The 20,053-nt window shown below is 35.9% G+C and overlaps 1 long non-coding RNA gene and 1 other non-coding gene across 2 annotated transcripts in view; both read left to right on the forward strand.

Annotated features, from left to right (window-relative positions):
* The window catches only part of LOC125934670 (uncharacterized), a 207,625-nt gene that overhangs the window by 75,389 nt on the left and 112,183 nt on the right, over window positions 1–20,053 (forward strand). The gene's annotated exons all lie outside the window — the stretch shown is intronic.
* Window positions 9,645–9,748, forward strand: LOC125935905 (small nucleolar RNA U13). The gene has a single exon (XR_007461883.1). It is a non-coding gene; the product is annotated as a small nucleolar RNA U13 (small nucleolar RNA).

Below are 20,053 nucleotides of genomic sequence, written 5' to 3' on the forward strand. Positions count from 1 at the left end.
TATATATATATATATATATGTTATTGATTCCTTTACCACTGCTTTCCCATGTTTAGATACACATGGTGCATCCAGTTCCTGATTCTCTCTGGGGCTCCATGGTGTGACTCTGCTTCATTATTACCCCCACTCCCAGCCTACCACTTGTGGGTGGTTAGCTTCCTGCCTCATTCAGTATGTTTTCAGTGTTCATGCTTTATCTGTTTTCCAGCTTCCAAAAATCTTAATGTGGATCATTTGCTGTGCTCTCCTCTTCTTTTTTTCTTATTCTTGTGGGTTTATATCTTTTTAAAAAATGAAATTTTTATTTTTTAGAAGAATTTTTTAGAGGAATATTTTTTAAAGAGATGGAGGAAAGCTAAAATTATGTGTTTAATTCACTATGTTTAACCAGAAACATTTTATTTATTCTTTTGAAAAAATGTATATTTATTTTCAAGTAACTCTACCTCTTTGGGTGTGAATTGTCCGCTTTAGTTTGTTGGCTGCATTTGTGGTCATTAACTTTCTCATATTTGCAATTTTTGTTAAATATATGTATTATTTTTTGTGGTTTTATTCTGTCCATTGCTCCCCATGGTCATCTTTCCTTTTTTCCCTTCTCTTTGCTATCCACTGTAATGAATATGTTATTTGCCAGGCTCTTCTTCCTTATTCAGATATTCGTTATGTTTACCGTAACTGCAGTTGTCTAGGTTAAGACTGCAAGTGTCAAGACTCGATAACTACAAGAGAAAAGGGCATGGATCTTTCTTCCTCTTTTCCCCCCTCCAGTTCTGCTTCCTCTGATCTTCATCTCAAATCTTTGCTCTTCTGCTGGCCTCAATGCTAATTCAGAGCATAGCTGCAAGGAACAGGGATTGCAAATGCAAAGGGTGACCTAAGAAACTGAAAATGTATTCCACTAGGCCCAGTGCTATAGCCACATTCCTACCTGATCCACCAATCACACCTCAATCTCGAAAGTTCAAAGCCCTTAGAAAGATTTTAAGGAACTTTTGTGTAAGAGGAGTAGTCTTCCTTTTGTGGATTCAAAGGGATCTTAACATTCTTGGTCTTTCCCTTCAGGGTCTAAATAAGACAAAAGGAAAGAGGACCAGGAAAGGTTTTTTGTATTGTTTTGTTTTGTTTTTTGTTTTTTAAATCTGATTTTGTGCTTATTAGCAGCTAAAAAAATTCTGAAAACTAAAATTAGTGCTAAAACTGACAATTTTGTATTCCTCAGATGGCCAAAGTAGGAAGAAATTGGTCAAAAGTTACAAGTGATAGCTATAGAAGAAAAGGAGGCAGGGCTGATCAATCCTAGGATTTCTTGACAGAAACAGTATCTGCTTATAAGGCCTTCTCTTTTTTCTTTTATCTTTTCATATTCTTCCTTTCCTCAAATTCCAAATAATAAACTGATTCAGAGAGGAGATTCTAGAGCCTATCTTTTTCTGGATCCTGGTTTTTATGTTTTTTAGGTATATAAGCTTGAACAACGTTATAATAATTACATTAGTGTGACACTGGCACAAGCATAGACAAATAGATGAATAGAGGATATTCCAAAACAGATTCAACTTAAATGATTTGTGACAATTCAGTATGTAACCTCTATGTATCTCAGTTTCTTCATGTACAGAATAGGATAACTGTCCTTGTGAGTGCTGTGAGGATTAAATGAAATAATACAAATGTGGTGCTCAGAATAGGGCCTGGCATCTAATAAATGCTTAATAAGTTGTAGCTATTATTTTTATCTTTACTTCAACAAAATTTTCCCTAGTCCCAGGCCTTAATCAGCTTCCTGTGGAATTTCATATCCTTCTTCTGCACCAGTTCTTCTGAGACTTAATCATTCACTATTTTGCTTTGTAACCAATTATTTTTCATGTGTTGATTGTATATTTCCAGCTACTGTAAAGCTGTTTGAGGACAGAGACCACAAAGAATGCATGTAGTTGCTTCTCTAGTTCTCATAGTGCTCAGCCCAGTGTTGGGAAGAAGGTGGAATTTAGTTTGTGCTCATCAGTGGACTGGGCAATCTCTCATTTTAGGGCTTAGGTGATGCTTGCAGGTGATCTGCTGTTAACTTTCAAAGACATTAGGTAGTAGCAGTTCTGTGTTTTGCAATCCCAAATGGTATCAGAAACGTTTGCTATTTTTACCTTTTCAGTAACTAGCCCTGGGTTTTATGAGTTCTTAGGATTATACCTGGTAGAATCCACACAGAAGTAAATACACTGCAAGGAAATGTAAAAATTTGTGGTTCTTGACCTCCCTTTCACCTCCAGGGACTCTAAAGAAGACAGGAAAGAGTTTATGATTTTCCTGATTTATGAGTGAGTAAAATTTTCTCATCCATTTTGTTCTTTTGGGCCTGTTTGGTTTATGTATTTTATGTGACACTCTAAAACTTGTAGTTCCTCTTCCATTTTCACACTGCTTTTGTACACTCTTAGAAAATCTGTTTTTTTCAAGGTCCATTTGCTTTCCCAAGAAAGGGCTCCATGTTTGTTACCTGCAAGGTGGCATATTGCCTTTATTCCTGTTTCAGACTAGTCTCATGGTGCTTTCATTCCTGAAAGGTGGCCAAAAATTGCTGTGCTGAAATGATCATTTGTGAATACAGTAATCCTCAGGAGGCATAAATTAATATCCTGTTCTCACTGTGTTTTTTATTGACTGTTAGAGTTATTCTACTGCCAGGTCCTGACTTGGTGCCCAGTGCTAACAACTGTCTTTAAAGGCTTATGAATAGGGTCATAAACACTATTTACTTTAGTAGCAACATGTACTTTTAGCATTTCCACCACTCCCTCTCCCTCGTGCTCACTGTCACATGCATAGGCATTTTATAATGAGTGCATGTTTATTCTGTACTTTTTCCCACTTTTTGGGTTCACATGTGCATAAATTCATTTGTTTAAACTTTATTTTCATTATCAAGTTACTCTTGTATCCTGGCCTCCAATCTTCAATTTTTTTTTTTTTTTTAACGTTTATTTACTTTTGAGACAGAGAGAGACAGAGCATGAACAGGGGAGGGTCAGAGAGAGAGAGGGAGACACAGAATCTGAAACAGGCTCCAGGCTCTGAGCTGTCAGCACAGAGCCCGACGCGGGGCTCGAACTCACGGACCGTGAGATCATGACCTGAGCCGAAGTCGGCCGCTTAACCGACTGAGCCACCCAGGCGCCCCACCAATCTTCAAATAACATGAACCTTCCCAGATTATACGTTCTAAGGTTTTTTCCTTCTTTTTAACTAAGGCCAAAAATAATAAACCTTGGTTATGATGCAAGCAACCAGTTAAACCATTGGTTAATGTGCATTAGCAGAAGTTTAACTGCAGCAGGGCCCTGTCATAGACATAAGAAAACCATGGAACACTCCTTAGTTCAATAACAAACTTGATATTCACTTCCTGGGTGGCTGAGGATATTCAATCCCAATTTCACATCAAAGAAATGTCAAAATAAAAGTTAGAAAGGCAACTCATTTTTGTTTTTCCCCAATTTTGCTTATGATGGAGACTGGGTAGTTGAAAAAGAGATTATTCTTCCTGTTTCAAGGTGCAAACACTATCATGTTATAATGTATATTAGATGAGAAATCTAGGAAAGAAGCAATATGGTGCAAAGGTTGATTTGATGGTGACTGGCTTTTTACTAAAAATACATGGTAATAAGTAGTGGATATCATTCATATAGTTTTCAAGTTTATCTTTAGGACAGGGCTTGAATTCAGTTCAAGCAGATGGATGAAAATATTCACTCATTCAACATGCCAGACACTGTTAAGTGATGAAGTCAAAATAATGGCAAGGATTATAGCTGCAAGAGTCTGTCTACAAAAGACATATGGCAAAGAACTATAAAACTTGTGTTTTTTGATCTTCATGTAGGGATAAATGGCAACAACGGAAGATTGTTGATTATGTACTTAATTTTTTTCTCAGCCTTATTTTACATATTGTTTAGCTATATGCATTTTACGTTCTGTTCCCTTAAAACTGATCACAGTATTAAGTTGGGGCTAAGAATGCTTTTTATGTGTATATAATAACAAGCCTAGTTTACAGCAAAAGACAGTTCCTAGTTACTACAGGAATGAAAATTAACCAGTGGATACTAATCTCTTTTTTTAACATGATGGCTTCTGTCTCTAACCACAGAGGGCTGGGCTCAGACCTCACTATAATAAGAGTAAGAGACTGAGTTTGGAGGGTAGTATTAACTATAGTACATGCTGAATGATGGGCTTTTCTGGGGCCTTTGTAAATGAGAAAGGATTGATGGAGTGAAAGATATGGATTCAAATGATGGATTCAAATAGGAAAACCTGGGGCATTTTCTTCTGGGTCTAATACCTTTTCCACATGCCAGCATTTGTAGATCTTTCTATGTGCACAAGGTATAAGGAGTGCATAAGGAGAATCCATTTTTCATTTTGTTTTGTTACTGCTTTTTAACTACTACAGACTCTTCCCCATGAGAATTTGCTGTCCCTGAAATAAATTTTACTTCATCAAAATTGAACCCTCTCTTCAGAACGTCTCTGATGGCTCTTCTTCCTTTGAATACTCAGTGGCAAGAAGCCCTTAGAATTGCTTTGCCAATGTTTTCTGCATTCTGGAACTACTCGAGTGAACATAACACTTCATTTTTTTCCCCCCAGAAATCTCATTAAAATCCTTACTTGAAATTCGGATACAGTTTAATAAAGTTTCTGAATTCGGTATGAAACTAATAGTCCATTAAGAATAAGGAATGATCGATGTGTTTTCATTGACCTTTGTTGGTGACTTTAAAACACCCTTTAGCACATTTAAAATCACCAGGCATGACCGTCCAGTGCTCCACCTAACCTAGCCTCTCATTTCTTCTCTTATTAAATCTCTTAAAATGTCGAGTGGAAGAGATTGTGTCAGTCTCCTTTACTATTCTATTCTAGCATCTTACAATTTATGCAATACTAAAAAGAGAGCAGCACTCTTATGAATGTAAATGTATGTTTTGATATTTGCTCAGGTTGAAGCTTTTTCATATTCTGTTGACTGTCTTATTCATGTGCTAGTTGTTAATCATGATGCAGATAGTTGACACCATACATGGTATCATTGTACACAACAGAAGTTGTGCCCCCAGAAGTTATGCCACAAATCACATAGCAATGATTTGAATCTTTTTGAGTGCGAGGACCATTTTTTGAATTCCCTGCTGGACACATGCATACACACATACACTTTTACTCTTTGTTATTTTAAAAAAATCCATAGTGGAAAACAGTTATTATGACTGTAGTAAAGCTCTTTAGCAACTATTTTATTATTTTATTAAATACAATAGCATCTTCATACATCTCTGGCAAGTAGTTATGCATATGTGAGAGACATTGTTTTCTGTCTAGAAAATGAAGAAATGTGTTCTGTTTATCATTCTAAGTCACTCAGAATATTGGTGGTTTTTCCCCATAAAAATCCTTCATTTGTTATGCATATTTTTGGGTCTAATTAAAGATAAAAATAACAAAGATTGGTACATATTTATTTATTTATTTATTTATTTAGTTAGTTAGTTCTTCTTGTCTGTAGGCTACAAGAAGGGCCTGTGAGAACAAAATAATCACCCAAGATGATAAAGCATAATAAATTTGGATGCTTCATACTGGTTCTGAGCCTCAAACCATGCTGCTTATGATTAAATCAGAAAATGTTTGTAAATAACAGAAAAAAATTTTTCCTCTCTGCAAACATCTTTAGGGTGTACCAAAATTTTCTGGTTCATGGGTCTTACATAACTTAAAAGAAAAAAAAATAATCTATAGCATATATCACTTCATGGAAGAAATGCTTAAAGTATAACTATCCACTAATAAAAAAGTATTTATGAGTGTCTACCATGTGGCTGGCAAGAAATCATTGGTTTCTTTCATGCATTTACCACATGTTATCTATTGGCTTTTGGTGAGTAATGAATATCAATTTCTATGGATGTAGAAAAGAATTTTATATTACTGAGATGCATTTAGACTTAGAAAGTTGACCCAGGTTCTATAGAAATAGATTTCTCTTTGACAGGTATTTTTCTTTGGCTAGCCATAAAAGCACTGTTGGTTTCAATCATTTTTATATTTATAAAGGACAAGCTGATTTGTATCTTTTGGCGGCCAGTGAGTATTCTTCTGCCTATATGAAGAACCGATCAAATAGTTATACACTGTCTCTGTTAGATTATGGGGAATTAGAATGTGGGGTTAGAGCATTGGAAACAGATATGCTAAAGGTACCAAAAGATTGCTTGTCTTGATGTGGCACTGATAGAGGGAGAGAATTTCCCCTTCAGACCTTAGGAGGCTTGACTGTTTCTGCATACAGAGATGGATACATGGAGATTCACTTGGAAACAGAATATACTAAGCTAGGTTGCTCAATAGAATATCTACTTTGGGCTACCGAGATTTCTGGTTATCATAAAAGTCAAACTGGGGTATATACACACTGTTTAAATAAAATACAAGTCTTTAAAAGACAGCTTCCCTTGCTGTGGAAACTTTCCATGTACTGCTGATGTTAGCAGTATTTTGTTGGGAAAGATTGATATCACAACTCTCTAGTATGAACTTTAAAATAAAAATGTCTAAAATAGTTTCATTAATTATAAATCACAGGCCTTTCTTGGGCTTTTACCGTGTTCAAGGCATTGAAGTTGACAGTCAAAATACAATTATCTGTGGTGTGATAAAATGTGAAGTTTGATTAATGAGCTGTTTTCATCTTCCTAGTTTAGTGGTCAGTTGTACCCCATTTGGTAGTTATAGCTTGGTTATTTATTACTTTAGTGTTATAAACAGCACATGCCAAATTTGTAGCTTCTAACTTAAGAAGATCCCATATGGAGCAAGAATGAGACTATTTGAGCAGGAGATGCCAACAGAATAAACTGGATTCTCAGCCTATTTCCAGACTGGATAAAAGACCTATTGAATTGGCAGAGGTGAAGGAGCATTTGGACAGGAAGAGGAAAATTAGACATAGCACGGTAGCCTTGTGCTCTGCTCTCAGCATCCCAGTGGGAGTGAGGCTTTTAACATTTCCCTTGAGATTTTCAGGCATTCAAGAGCAGAGGAAACGTGTGTTTTCCTTTTCCCTTCTGAAACTTTGGAGGTGGCAGTCTCACTGATGTGTCTTGTGCTTTCTTTGTACAGGTGAGTCGGACAGAGATGGTGGCCTTTATATGTGCCGAATGACAGTTGTAGTATGGTAGATATTACAGAAGTTAGGAAGAAAGTTACCTCGGCCTGGGTTTGGTGAGGAAAGTGTTTTACTGCCTTACCAAGTTCAGCATGGGGAACACACTATTATGTTGGCTGGTTAAAATTAATAAAAGCTTAATTATTCCAAGAATATGAACAGTAATAATCTTGGCTTCTACCTTTTTTCCCAACATAGATAGTAAAATATCTATTTCTTACTAATTGGAGAATAGATAGAACAAACTTTTTTCTTCACCCTTTGGGTACTTTTTATTTCTTCAGTTATTAAACTGCTCCAGACCTGATGGTTAATAATTTTCTTTTTTCTTCCTCCCCCCAAAATCCTGAGGTAGCAGGAGTCTTGATCAAGTTCTATCTATATAATACACAGTATAGAGAAGAGCAACAATAGCCTCTAATAGAACAAATTCTAGTCATACATCTTGGAAATAAACCTAGATCCTAATAATCACTTAGATCATAGGGCATGCATATCCCTTGCAGAGTTTTTCCTCCCATAAGTCACATTTTTTCCAGATGTTCTTCAGTCTCAAAAAACACAGAATATTCATAGAAAAGGTACCACTACCATAAACTTTCCCTGCCCCAGAAAATCTCCAGGTAAGAGCTTCCTTATATTCAATTTCCATTCTAACAGTAAAGTAATAAATTGAATTACAGCAAGCCAATACAACTCCTTCCTTACTTTTTATCCCATGCAGTTTGACTTTACAGGGACTCAGAAAAACAGTAAAATATTACCATAACCATGAATTGTACCGTGTGAACTGGAAATAATGACTATGATGTTTATAAAAGCCCTTGAGAGATGTTGTTTAGATTTAGTTACAGATCTTTTATATTGGACTTAAGTCCTTCAGAAACTTATCAGTTATTTAGTGGATTTTCAGGATAATACAGAGTTGCATAGTGTAAAATCTGAGTATAGAATTTACATTATAAAACTATTTATAATTACATCTGGCTCTTTTGTCTTTTCTATAAGAAATTGCATTTTCTGACAGTTCTGTTCCTGGCAAAGTTACAGGTGGAGGTGTGACCTTTAACCCTAAGTAAGCAATTATATAACTAGTTAATAATAATCACTTTACCATCTGCAGTCCACATTAAATTAAAAGACACCTGATCCTCAATTTTGGCATGTGGTTCCAATGTCTGCCTTTCTTTTCCTAGTTCAGTAATGAATGATCATTTCTATCTTGGTGATTCTGACTGTCAGTTTGATGGATGGAAAAATAGAACACTAAGTGCAGCCCCATTTATTCTGAACTGATTAGTTCCACCCAGCTTTGTTCCCATCCTACAGAGCTCAGTTCTAAGATAATCCAGGCTTTCATGTTTCTTCATCCCATTTTGGTCCAGTAAATAGATAGACCATTTGTATTAATTTTCCATTGTGAGGTTTTCTAGTCGTGAGTGAAATTCCATTGGGTTCGGGAGGGAAAGGGGGACAATGGAAGGCCAAAAAGCTTTTTGTGGACATGGATTGCTTTCCCTGTCTCCATGGAGAGACAAAGCTATCCCTTGATGGGTGTTAAAATAATGTAAAAGTTCCACCCAGACCTGGATATGAGGAAAGCATTTGCTTTTTGTTCCACCATGTAGCAGGCTTTTAGCAGAATAGAAAAAAAATCAATCACATTTACTGACAGTCTAAACACCTTTTTAATGTATTGCTCATTGCTGGTGCTGAACAGGGAGGGAAGCAGAATGGAGATGTTGGCAATCATAAGGGCTTTTCTTTTTCTTTTCTTTTTTTCAATTCCACAGATGTTTTGGCCTGAGTGTCTCCACTTTAAGGCTTTTAAAAAATACCCTCTGTCATCTTGTTATAATAGTTATACATGAAGTATTTGAATTCCACCTTTTTCCCCCCTCGTCTTCTAAATGCCTGGTTTACTTTCCTCTTCATATTCTGTTTTTTTTAATTTAATTCTTCCCAATTCTCCGTATGATCCCATATCTTTCTATACCAAGGCAACTCCTTTTCCGGATTTAAATGATTTGAACTTGTCAATGTTGCAATCATCCCTTGGGTATTTAGCCTGTGTATGTACCTTGTGAAGTATCCTATACTCTTCAGGATAAAGAAAAGGGTGGATGGAGGTCATGGAATGTGTGACTTGCTGTTTCTGGCAGCTCAGCCTCATGAACTATATTCATGGGAATTTAAGAACCTGCTTTCTGGAGGTCACCTGGCTGCCTAACTACATTACTGTGGAAGATTCTTATTGGAAATGAGCTGTTAGTCCAAAAACATTCTTAATTAATAATGCTGAGTGACTCTGCAGCCAGCCAAGATACAATTATGGAAACATTTGTAAAGATTGTGTGACCTGCAAAATAAGCTTCATAAATATTTTTAAAAAACTCACAGGGCTTGGATTCATTTGTAGTTCATAAGCATGATGATTGGATGTTCATGCTGTTTTGTGACATGTGTCTCCCTCAAACCTTACTACAACCTTGGCACATTATATGTCTATCATGAAGAAGAAAAAGAAGAAAAAAAGAAAAAAAAACTTAGGAGGCTTGGGGTGCATTAATTTATATATATATATGTATACTCTAATTTATCAATCATATATATGTATGTAGTATACATATGGTATATACTCTATATGTGTATGTACTATATATGCTATCAATATATGTTGTCTATTATATATAGTATGTACTATATATGTCTATATATACTATATATGTGTAAATAAATACACCACCCTAAATATACTATGTACTTACACAACACACATAGTATTTACTATCTATAGTATCAATATATAGTATATATTACATGTATATCTATATATCTATATATCTGTATCTATCCATCTGTCTGTCTATCTATCTATCTGTCATCTATTTGTTATAATTTCCTTCTCCTAGGTATCTCTAGGGAGATGACTATTTCTTTCCAGGTCAGTCTTGAATATAAGGGTAGTAGACGGTCACCAATGGGGTGATTAACTTGTGTGACCTTATAAACATTTCCCTCAGACCCACCATGGAACCTCAAATTCTGTCAGTTGGGTTTTATTCCTTTAAGTTCTGAAGAATTTTGGCAATATTCTTTAAATACCAATTAAAATTTAAATGTTCCTGTGAACACTTAGCAGCTATAACCTGCTTGAAAAGATAAGGGAAAGGGAAAAGGGGTGTCAGATGACAATTAGATAATAGCAAAATCCTGGCAAAAAATTCAGCTAGGTACCTGGATTTAGTACTGGGACATCTGAGGCTAGATGGGGCTCCCAGACAAAAAAAGGTGGAAATAAAGTGTTAGAAGTTCACCTACTTAGTTTTGCGGAAGTCTGGCTCAGCCCCACTTTTGTGTGTAATAGGTATTCACCCTGTCAGACAAGTGTTTGGATGGTCTCTGAAGGGAGGTAGAGTAATAACTTTTCTCTCCAAGTTAACAGCCAGAACTTTCGCACATCCAAATAAACAATCTTCCATGCCAAACATCATATTAGTTTATAGGTAGATGTCAGTGGTAGAGCTAAAACATTACTTTAAAAGATTTCCTGTTGTAGGGGTCTGATAGAGGATCTGGAGGACAGTTTTGCCGGGCTGGGCCAACAAATGCTCTTCAATGTTTTCCCCAATGGCTCTGTTGAGTTTTAATTCTTCACATACAAACAATTTAATGTGTTTCCTTGAAAGTAAAATGGCTGGGATAGAACAAGGCTCAAGAAAGTAAAAACTTTCCCTTATCTATTGGGTTTGATGGTGATTGGGTAGGTGACAAAATCTTTAAGTACTACTCTAAGTCTGCCTCATTTTCAGCCTTTTATGATGACCTAGTTTCTTTTGTTAGCAAAATTTGACAATTATACTTTTCCCTCAACATTATTAATGAATACTAGGCTAATAACTCTCTCTTGGTCAGTCTTATCCTGCACTTGCTTTCCAGTAATCTATGTTATCCCTGTGGCTTCCAGGTTCCAGACTTAGTATCTCCTACCCTGTCCCTCCCCAGCCTTTTAAAAAAATTCCTATTGGCATAACATATTGACTGGACCAAAGGGATAGGAGTCAAAAAATAATGAAGATAATAATAAGTACCTATTATGTAGTCAGGTATTGTGTAGAGTTATTTATACACTTTATTTCATTTAATTCTCAAAACAAGGTTGTAAGATAGATATTATTGTAACCATTTTTATATATGTGTAAATTTTAGCTAAGATGGATTAAATAACTCTTAACCTTACACAGTGAAAAGCTGAGGTTTAAACCTAGGAATTGCTTGAGTCTAAAGTCAGTTTTGGGTTATAATCTCAGCTCCACCCATTGGCTACCTATTGTTAATGTCTAACATTTCCATTTTCTCATGTGTAAGCATATATGGGAATACACACAGTTTTCATGTGCCTAATACTGAAACATTTTCATAGGGTTTATAATAAAAATGCATGAAACAAGGCAGCTAAAATAATTTAAAATATTATAGAGCAGTAGTTTTCAAATGATGACCATTGGGATCTAGGGTCACCTGTGGGTAGAGGGTTTTTGAAGGAGGCTTAGTTGGAAGGGCTCTAAGCTCTGTTCTTAATAGCTGTACTTTTATCTGTTTTATGTATCAAAATTCCAAGTAATATTTTCAAACCAAAAATTCCATTGCTTTAAAAACAAAAAAGTTTCTAAGTCCTGATTTGTTATAATGTTGGAAAGATTTATGTTAGGAATTTGGGACGTCAAAGTTAGAGCCACAAGGTTGACTGAACTTTCTGGCAACTTCTGAGGAAAAAGAACCATGTTTGTTTATAGAGTCCCCATTATCTTATTTAGAAAAGAAAAAAAAGGAAAAAAAAAAAAAAAGGAAAGGAGGAAGGGAGGGAGGGCAGAACAGACAAACCAGTATGGCAAGGCAAACTTTCTTGTCATTAATTGCAGAAGGAATTTATAATGTTGTTTCTTATATGATGGGTATGATGGACAGTGATAGTTTCAATCATGATTTTGCACAAGATGTTCTTGTGATGGGTTTTTCTTTTAACAATTTTGATGAAACCTAAAAACATAATGTTAACTGAAGAGCATTCTTGAGGGAGGGCAATAAGATAAGATGTATAAAATGGGCATACTAACCTGCCTACCCTGCCTTATCAGGTTGTTACTGAAGCTCAGAGAGCTAACTTGTGTTGAAAATGTTTGGAAACCTGTCAGAATTACCTGACTTTTAGATAGTTACATTATTCATTAAATCATAAATATTATTGAGCTCCTACTCTGTGCCTGGTATTGTTCTAGGTTCTAGGGATGATCATCTAGGGTTGATCAATGCCAATACCTGTAGGTTAGATTTTAGTTGTTTACCCACATGTTTTGCAAATTATATATTTCGTTACCTCACTACTTTGAAAGATAAGTTGGTTACACAAATAAATTGAGTGGGGCTGCTCTCAGAACATGCAATCCTTGAGTCTTTAAGTTGGAAGGGTTTATGGAAGTTAGTTATTTGGCTCATCCTGCCAATATAAGAATCTCTCTTACATAATTCCTGAGGAAGGGTATCAGAAACTCTTCAGGTATTTCTAATTCGCAGGTAGTCCAGTCTATTACTAGACAAAGTTAGATTTTAGAAGATTTCATCTTTGTGTTGAATAGCCTGGAAGATTGGAGAACAGTGGAAGAGATGGATGTTAGAAAATCCTCTATGTTCTTATGTTGATCACTTTGCCTTTTTAACTTCTGCTCATTGACACTAGTTCTACTGTGAGAACCATGAGGGGAAGAAACTTGCCACTTTTTTCTTGATAGCCCTTGAATTTAAAGATGTCTATGATGTCTTCTCTGAAATTTTTTGTTTTATAGGCTAAACATTTCCAGTTCTTACATTTTTCATTTAAGATAATTTCCAGACATCATCTTGGTTGCCGTTGTCTGGATACATTATTTTGACAATGTCCCTTTTAAAATACAACATGCAGAAGTAAGTATAGTGTCCTACATCTGGCCTGCCTAATATATTAGACTCCATTCTGGAGAATTTATTTTTCATTTTCATTTTTTTCCTTTTTTTGTTTTCAAAGCTTCAAATCCACTTAATTGAAATATGTGTTTGTGAGTGAACTCTGATCATATGGTGTCTCTCAAATTGTGTACCAATATCATTGTACGAACTTGTTATACCTAAAAGTGATATATCATATAGAGAATGCTCAGATGAGGTAATAGATATAGGCTGTTTGTAACTCATGAAGCACTAAACAAATATGAGATGTTGTAACTAAGGTCTTCGTATTATCAACATGTCAGTTCTGAAATCGTTGTTGAAATACCCTTGCATCAATAGAACTTATTTCTATCATTTTATTTAGGCAGCTCATTTCAGTTAACCTATTGTCTTTTCCTGACCTTTTTCTTTCCTTTGGAATAAATTAATTGAGCCTACTTTTTTGTAGATTAATAAAAAATAGTTTTTGAACACTAATACATGTACTACTAAGCAATTCAGTGATAAAAAGAGATCTAAGAGTCTTATGGAAGTAGGGTGGCCTTCAGTAAAACTGTAGATCTGTCATTGTTGCTTTCATTAAAATACTCTTTCCAAAAGGCGCTGATATGTGAGAAGAGGGGAAAGAACTCCAGCCTAAGAGGTTGGAGAAGTGGTGGATGTTGGTATATGTAGCAAATTTGTGACCTTAAGTGTTTAAACATTTGCATTGAGGTGACAATGAAGATGTTTGGAAAACTATTGGTTTCTAGAAGTGAAGGCAGACACAGAAAGAAGGTAGGGAGAGATTGATTCAGGGTGCATGGTTTGGAGGATTGTAAGGAAAAGAGAAGAAAAAACAGGAAGCACTGTGTGAAGGGAGAACACCTGCCTTTCCTGAGAACCTCCTGTTCTGCCAACCTCACCATACTAGCTTTTATTCTTAGGCTTATTCATTATGGTGTCAAGATGGTTTCAGTGGTTCCAGACATCACTTCCTCATTACAGGAATATAGGAAGGTATGAGAAGTGGTCCTAACCCACCCCAGGGGCAAAAGTCTTCTCCAGAAACCCCAGTATACTTTCCTTAAATATTGGTTATATTCTCACTATTCATCCACTGACAAATGCAGTGAGAATAATCAGTATTGGCATAGACAAATCATGGATTATCTTTTGGAAATGGGGGAAGAACTCACCTTTCCTGAATACATGGCTTGCACTCTGACCAAATCAGGAAGGAAAAATGAAAGGGGAAGGTACTGAATAGGCAATCAATAGTACCTGCTACAAATGATAGGTCCAGCTGAGATCTCTTTAGACAAAAATATGCTTTTGCTTTTGTTTTTGTTTTTTGTATTTGTTCTGATATGGGAACAAATACTGTATAGTGGATCCTGGAAGAGATTTACATATTTATTTATTTTCTGTTTGTCCCTACTTGTATAATATACTAAATTTATTTTTCTTAACCACCTTGTCCATAGGGTATCCCAGAACTTTAGATTTCTATAAATTCAACTTGGTAATATGAATTCTAATCCATAGAGACTATACAGCTTCCTGATTAATTTCTTTTTGTGTGAGTGTAGAGATTCTTTATTGGATTAAAATGTGGCTTTATTTTGTGCCTATAATATATTCCTCCCAAAGCAAATTACTGCTCAAATGATTTCAATGTCTAAGACATTTAGTAGGTACAGAATAAAAATCCAAAGCATACAATTTCATGCTATAATATGATTTGATACTAGTAATATAGTGAGGGAGCATTGGTTTGGAAGATGAGACTTGGGGATGTGCTACTGACTCTTCTACAAACTCACTTGTGGTCTTTTCAGTTACTTCACTTTTCTGGAGCTTAATTTAATCATCTCTTGCCTTAAGAAAGTTGTATTAGATCAATGTTTTCCTAGACTATGTTCCATGGAAAACTAACATTCTAAGAAAATTTTATTGATATATGTGAAATCTGGAGAATCTGGTCACATATACGTGGGAAATACTGGGTTAAACCAAGTTAATCACATTTCATCACTGCAGGATTCTCAGAGCCTTTGATATGCTAATATTCACTGTGAATCTCCAAAAGAAATGGAAAAACATTCCATGCTCATGGACTGGAAGAACAAATATTGTTAAAATGTCAATACTACCGAAAGCAATCTACATATTCAATGCAATACCTATCAAAATAACACCAGAATTCTTCACAGAGCTAGAACAAATAATCCTAAAATTTTATGGAACCACAAAAGATCCCATACAGCAAAGAAAACCAAAGTTGGAGGCATCATAATTCTGGACTTTAAGCTGTATTACAAAGCTGTAATCATTAAGACAGTATGGTATTGGCACCAAAACAGACACATAGATCAATGGAATAGAATAGAGAACCCAGAAATGGACCCACAAATATTTGGCCAACTAATCTTTGACAAAGTAGGAAAGAGTATCCAATGGAAAAAAGAGTCTCTTCCGCAAATGTTTGGGGAAAACTGGACAGTGACATGCAGAAGAATGAACCATATCACTTTCTTACACCATACACAAAAATAAGCTCAAAATGGATGAAAGACCTATCTGTGAGACAGGAAACCATCAAAATCCCACAGGAGAAAATAGGCAGCAATCTTTTTGATTTTGGCCGCAGCAACTTCTTAATTGACATGTCTCCGGAGGCAAGGGAAATAAAAGCAAAAATGAACTATTGGGATTGCATCAAGATAAAAAGCTTCTGCACAGCTAAGGAAACAATCAACAAAACTAAAAGGCAACCAACAGAATGGGAGAAGATATTTGCAAATGACATATTGGATAAAGGCTTAGTATCCAAAATCTGTAAAGAACTTATGAAACTTAAGACCGAAAAAACAAAAATCCAGTGAGGAAATGGGCAGAAGACATGAATAGACACTTTTTCAAAGAAGACATCCAGATGGCTAACAGACACATGAAAAGATGTTCAAATCACTCATCATCAGGAAAATACAAATCAAAACCACAATGAGAGACTACCTTGCACCTGTCAGAATGGCTAAAATTAACAACTTAGGAAACAACAGATGTTGGCAAGGATGTTGAGAAAGAGGAATCCTTTTGCACTGTTGGTGGGAATGCAAACTGGTGCAGCCACTTTGGAAAACAGTATAGATGTTCCTCAAAAAATTAAAAATAGGACTAGCCTATGACCTAGCAATTGCACTACTAGGTTATTTATCCAAAGGATACAAAAATGCTGATTTGAAGGCGCTGCTGATTTCTATCAGCACTATTGACAATAGCCAAATTATGGAAAGAGCCCAAAATGTCCACTGACTGATGAATGGATAAAGAAGATGTGGTATATATATACAGTGGAGTACTTACTACTCGGTGATGACAAAGAATGAAATCTTGCTATTTCAACAACGTGGATGGAATTAAAGGGTATTATGCTAAGTGAAATAGGTCAGTCAGAGAAAGACAGGTATATTATTTCACTCATATGTGGAATTTGAGAAACAACAGATAACATAGGGGAAGAGAAGGAAGAATGGGATAAGAACAGAGGGAGGCAAACCATGGGAGACTCTTAAATGTAGAGAACAGACTGGGGGTTGCTGGAGAGGAGGTGGGTGGAGGGATGGGCTAAATGGGTGATGGGGCATTAAAAAGCTATGTGACCAGAAACGTATTTTTTTGTTTTTGTTTTGAAACCAAATTATGGTTTCAAATTATGAATTATGAAACACTTTGAAGCACAGTTAGTGAAACATTGAACTGCATAATATTTGACTCTGCAGTTATGCAAAATTGATGTACTTTTTGATCTCAGAATCTTTCTTTAAGGATAACAGGATGGAGGGTCTCTGTGACTAGGTCAATCATGGAATACATGTTGAAGGAGGGAAATAAGAACTAGAATCTGAAAAATGGATCAAATTTTCATAGCTGAAGCCGAGTGAAGATATTTATGAGTAAAAGGAATGGCATGAATAAAGACATGAGCAGAAGGAAAGTGTAGTAGGTTTTGGGAAATTGTGACAGTCAGGAGTGCCTGGATTTAAAGTATATGCTGAGAAGTGGAAGGAGATAAAAGAGGAAATGTGAGTAGGTGTCAGATTGTTGAAAGTTTTGCATGTCAGAACAGAGAGGCTTTCCTCTCTATTTGAAAGCAATTTGAGGAGTTATAATGTAAGCAAAGTGATATAAAAGGCAGCTTAATCTGGGGTAATGTGGAAGATGGATTGGAGTGTAGGCTGAAAGTGGATGACTTTGTGATATGGACTTGAATTTGAATGAGGTTGGTGGCAATGGGAACAGAATGGAAGGGATGACTGGCTATTTCTGAACATCAGAGGAATCTGGAGTGTCTGTTTCTATCCAGAAAACACTGGAGAGTTTGCTGGATATGGAGAGAGACAGATCCAGCAAGAGAAATTACTCAAGAGGAATAAAGACTCTTATGTTTTTTTAGGGAACTAAGAATTCAAAGAGGAGTGCTGGTTGCATGGTTTGTTTGTTCACTCACTTGTTTTTTGTTCACTCATTTATTCATTCATCAGGAACTGATTGATGACTACACTGTGTAGGTAAATGTGTCTGGGGACATTGTAGCCTTTTTCCTAATTCACTGCTAACAATTTGTAGTGAGGTCCTTGTATATTCTTACAGCTTATTCTCACTGATATACAAGGAAGGTGTATTACTTCCTTAAAATAATAAAAAAATTGTAATTGCAATAAATATATTTCTTTTTATATATATTTTTTATTCCTCTAATTTGCTAAATTGTTAGAGCACATGATTTAAAACTACACTGGACAATGGTTTCTTATGAGATAAATATTTTGAGTCCCATAATCTACGTTAAGGGAATGTGAGGATTCAAGTGACACGATGAATTAGAACCACTTATCTGCATTAATGCTCAAGAGGGATAATAATTGCTATTATCTCTCCTCTTCCTATTGTTTGTTATTACTATTACTACTGCTACTACTACTGTCACTACTATTGTTGTATGATAGTTGTGACTTCCTCTGGCTTTGGGTAAACCTCCAGCATATTCATTTGTAACTTCGATTTCTACTGTCCTATCTGTGCAGAAATGGGTTGAAATAGGGTCCATAATAGATTGAATGAATTCCTGTGTAAAGTAGGCCTTGACATTTGGGAGAGTCTGAGAGGTTGAAGGCTGTGGTTCCTTGTGACCTGTTGGCATGAAGGGCCCTCAGAATATACTTGTGTGTGTGCTTGTGAGCATGTGCACATGTGTGTTCATGTTTGGCATGAGTGGTCATGAGTGTTTATATTTTAAGCAGTTTATTTGGATCTCAGATATTATTCAGCTAATTTTAAAATTCTTTGCTTCTTTTTCCTTAACACTTTGGGGGTTTTCTTGGTTATTTTAAAGAAACTGTGGGGAAAGTCATGCTGAAGGAGAGGTAAGAAGGCCACTTTAATGTTGCTAGTCTCCCTGCTCTTCGCTCCTCTGCCGCCTCTTAACTTTGCCTCCTTTAACACTTGAACTCTGGACTCAGGATTTTTAAAGATAGGAACACATTTTTAGAAATTTTTGGAGTAAAAGAAAAATATGTATTCTCAACTCTACTTAGAAATCATGATAGTTATCATATTTAACATTAGGAAAATTGCAGTCCCACATGATTCATGCCCTAGATTTTTCCCTTTGCTTTCATGTCTGAGCAAACATTTCCTGGCTTGTTTGAGTTCTCATCCATCCCAAGAGGGGAAAATCACAGATCATAACCACTGCTGACTGAAATCTATGCACTGGGCATGTGAAAGAGGAAGGAACAAAAGCTCAAACCTACTGCTTCCAGCAAATTGTATGTGGATTTGGTGACTTCCTCCTCTGGGATTTTCTGTTTTGTTTTGTTTTGCTTTGCTTTTTTCCCTTTTGGCCTCTTCTTGGAACAACAACCTAGGAAATATTTCATTCCCCCAAATTATTAATGCATTCATTCAGTCAACATATATTTAGTAAGCAGCTGTTTTGTGCCAGGTACTGTTTCAAGCCCTGGTACATAACAGTGATATATAACAATGAACAAAACAGACAAAAATACCCGCCTTTATGGAAATTGTGGTTCTTGTGGGGACATAATTTTATACACACACACATACACACACACATAAATATAATTATACTATAGGTATTATTTCATATATATAGTATATATGTACACATCTATGCATAATATATGCATGACATAACATATATATATAATATGCATACATAGTATACATATATAAAAATATACATCTATACATAAGATATATAAACATACCCATAGTAAATTAGGCAGTGATGAGAGGTAAAATGGGGAAAGGGAAATAGTATTAGGAAGGGGAAGCATTGAAATTTTAAACGGGGGGTCTTAGGGAAGATTTGTGAAGAAGGTAAGGTCTCCAATGCATGGAGACATTCCAGGCAGAGGGCCTATTTTGCAGAGACCTGAGGAAAGGGGAGGAAATAAGGGCATGGGCCACGGAGTCTGATTATGTAGAACCTTGGAGATCTAATGAGGGCTTGGGCTTCTACTTCATGTGACATGGAAATCATTGGAGGATTTTGAACAGAAGGTGACATGATCTGACTTCCGTGGTAAAATGCACTGACAAGGGCAAGGGCAGAATCAGGGGGATGAACTAACAAACTACTTGGGAATCTGAGGGTTGGTTTTCAGTTTCTTCCAGGTAGTTCTTTCCGTCCAGACCTACATTTCTGATTTGTAACTTGTGTATGTCCCGTATTTAGTTCATGGGAATCCCTTCATCATCTTTGCCTCAGTAAACAGTAAATGCATCAGCAACTTTTTCCTTTGATGAAACTGCAAGCCTACG

This window comes from Panthera uncia, assembly GCF_023721935.1.
Source record: "Panthera uncia isolate 11264 chromosome A1 unlocalized genomic scaffold, Puncia_PCG_1.0 HiC_scaffold_17, whole genome shotgun sequence".
Lineage (NCBI taxonomy): Eukaryota > Metazoa > Chordata > Mammalia > Carnivora > Felidae > Panthera > Panthera uncia.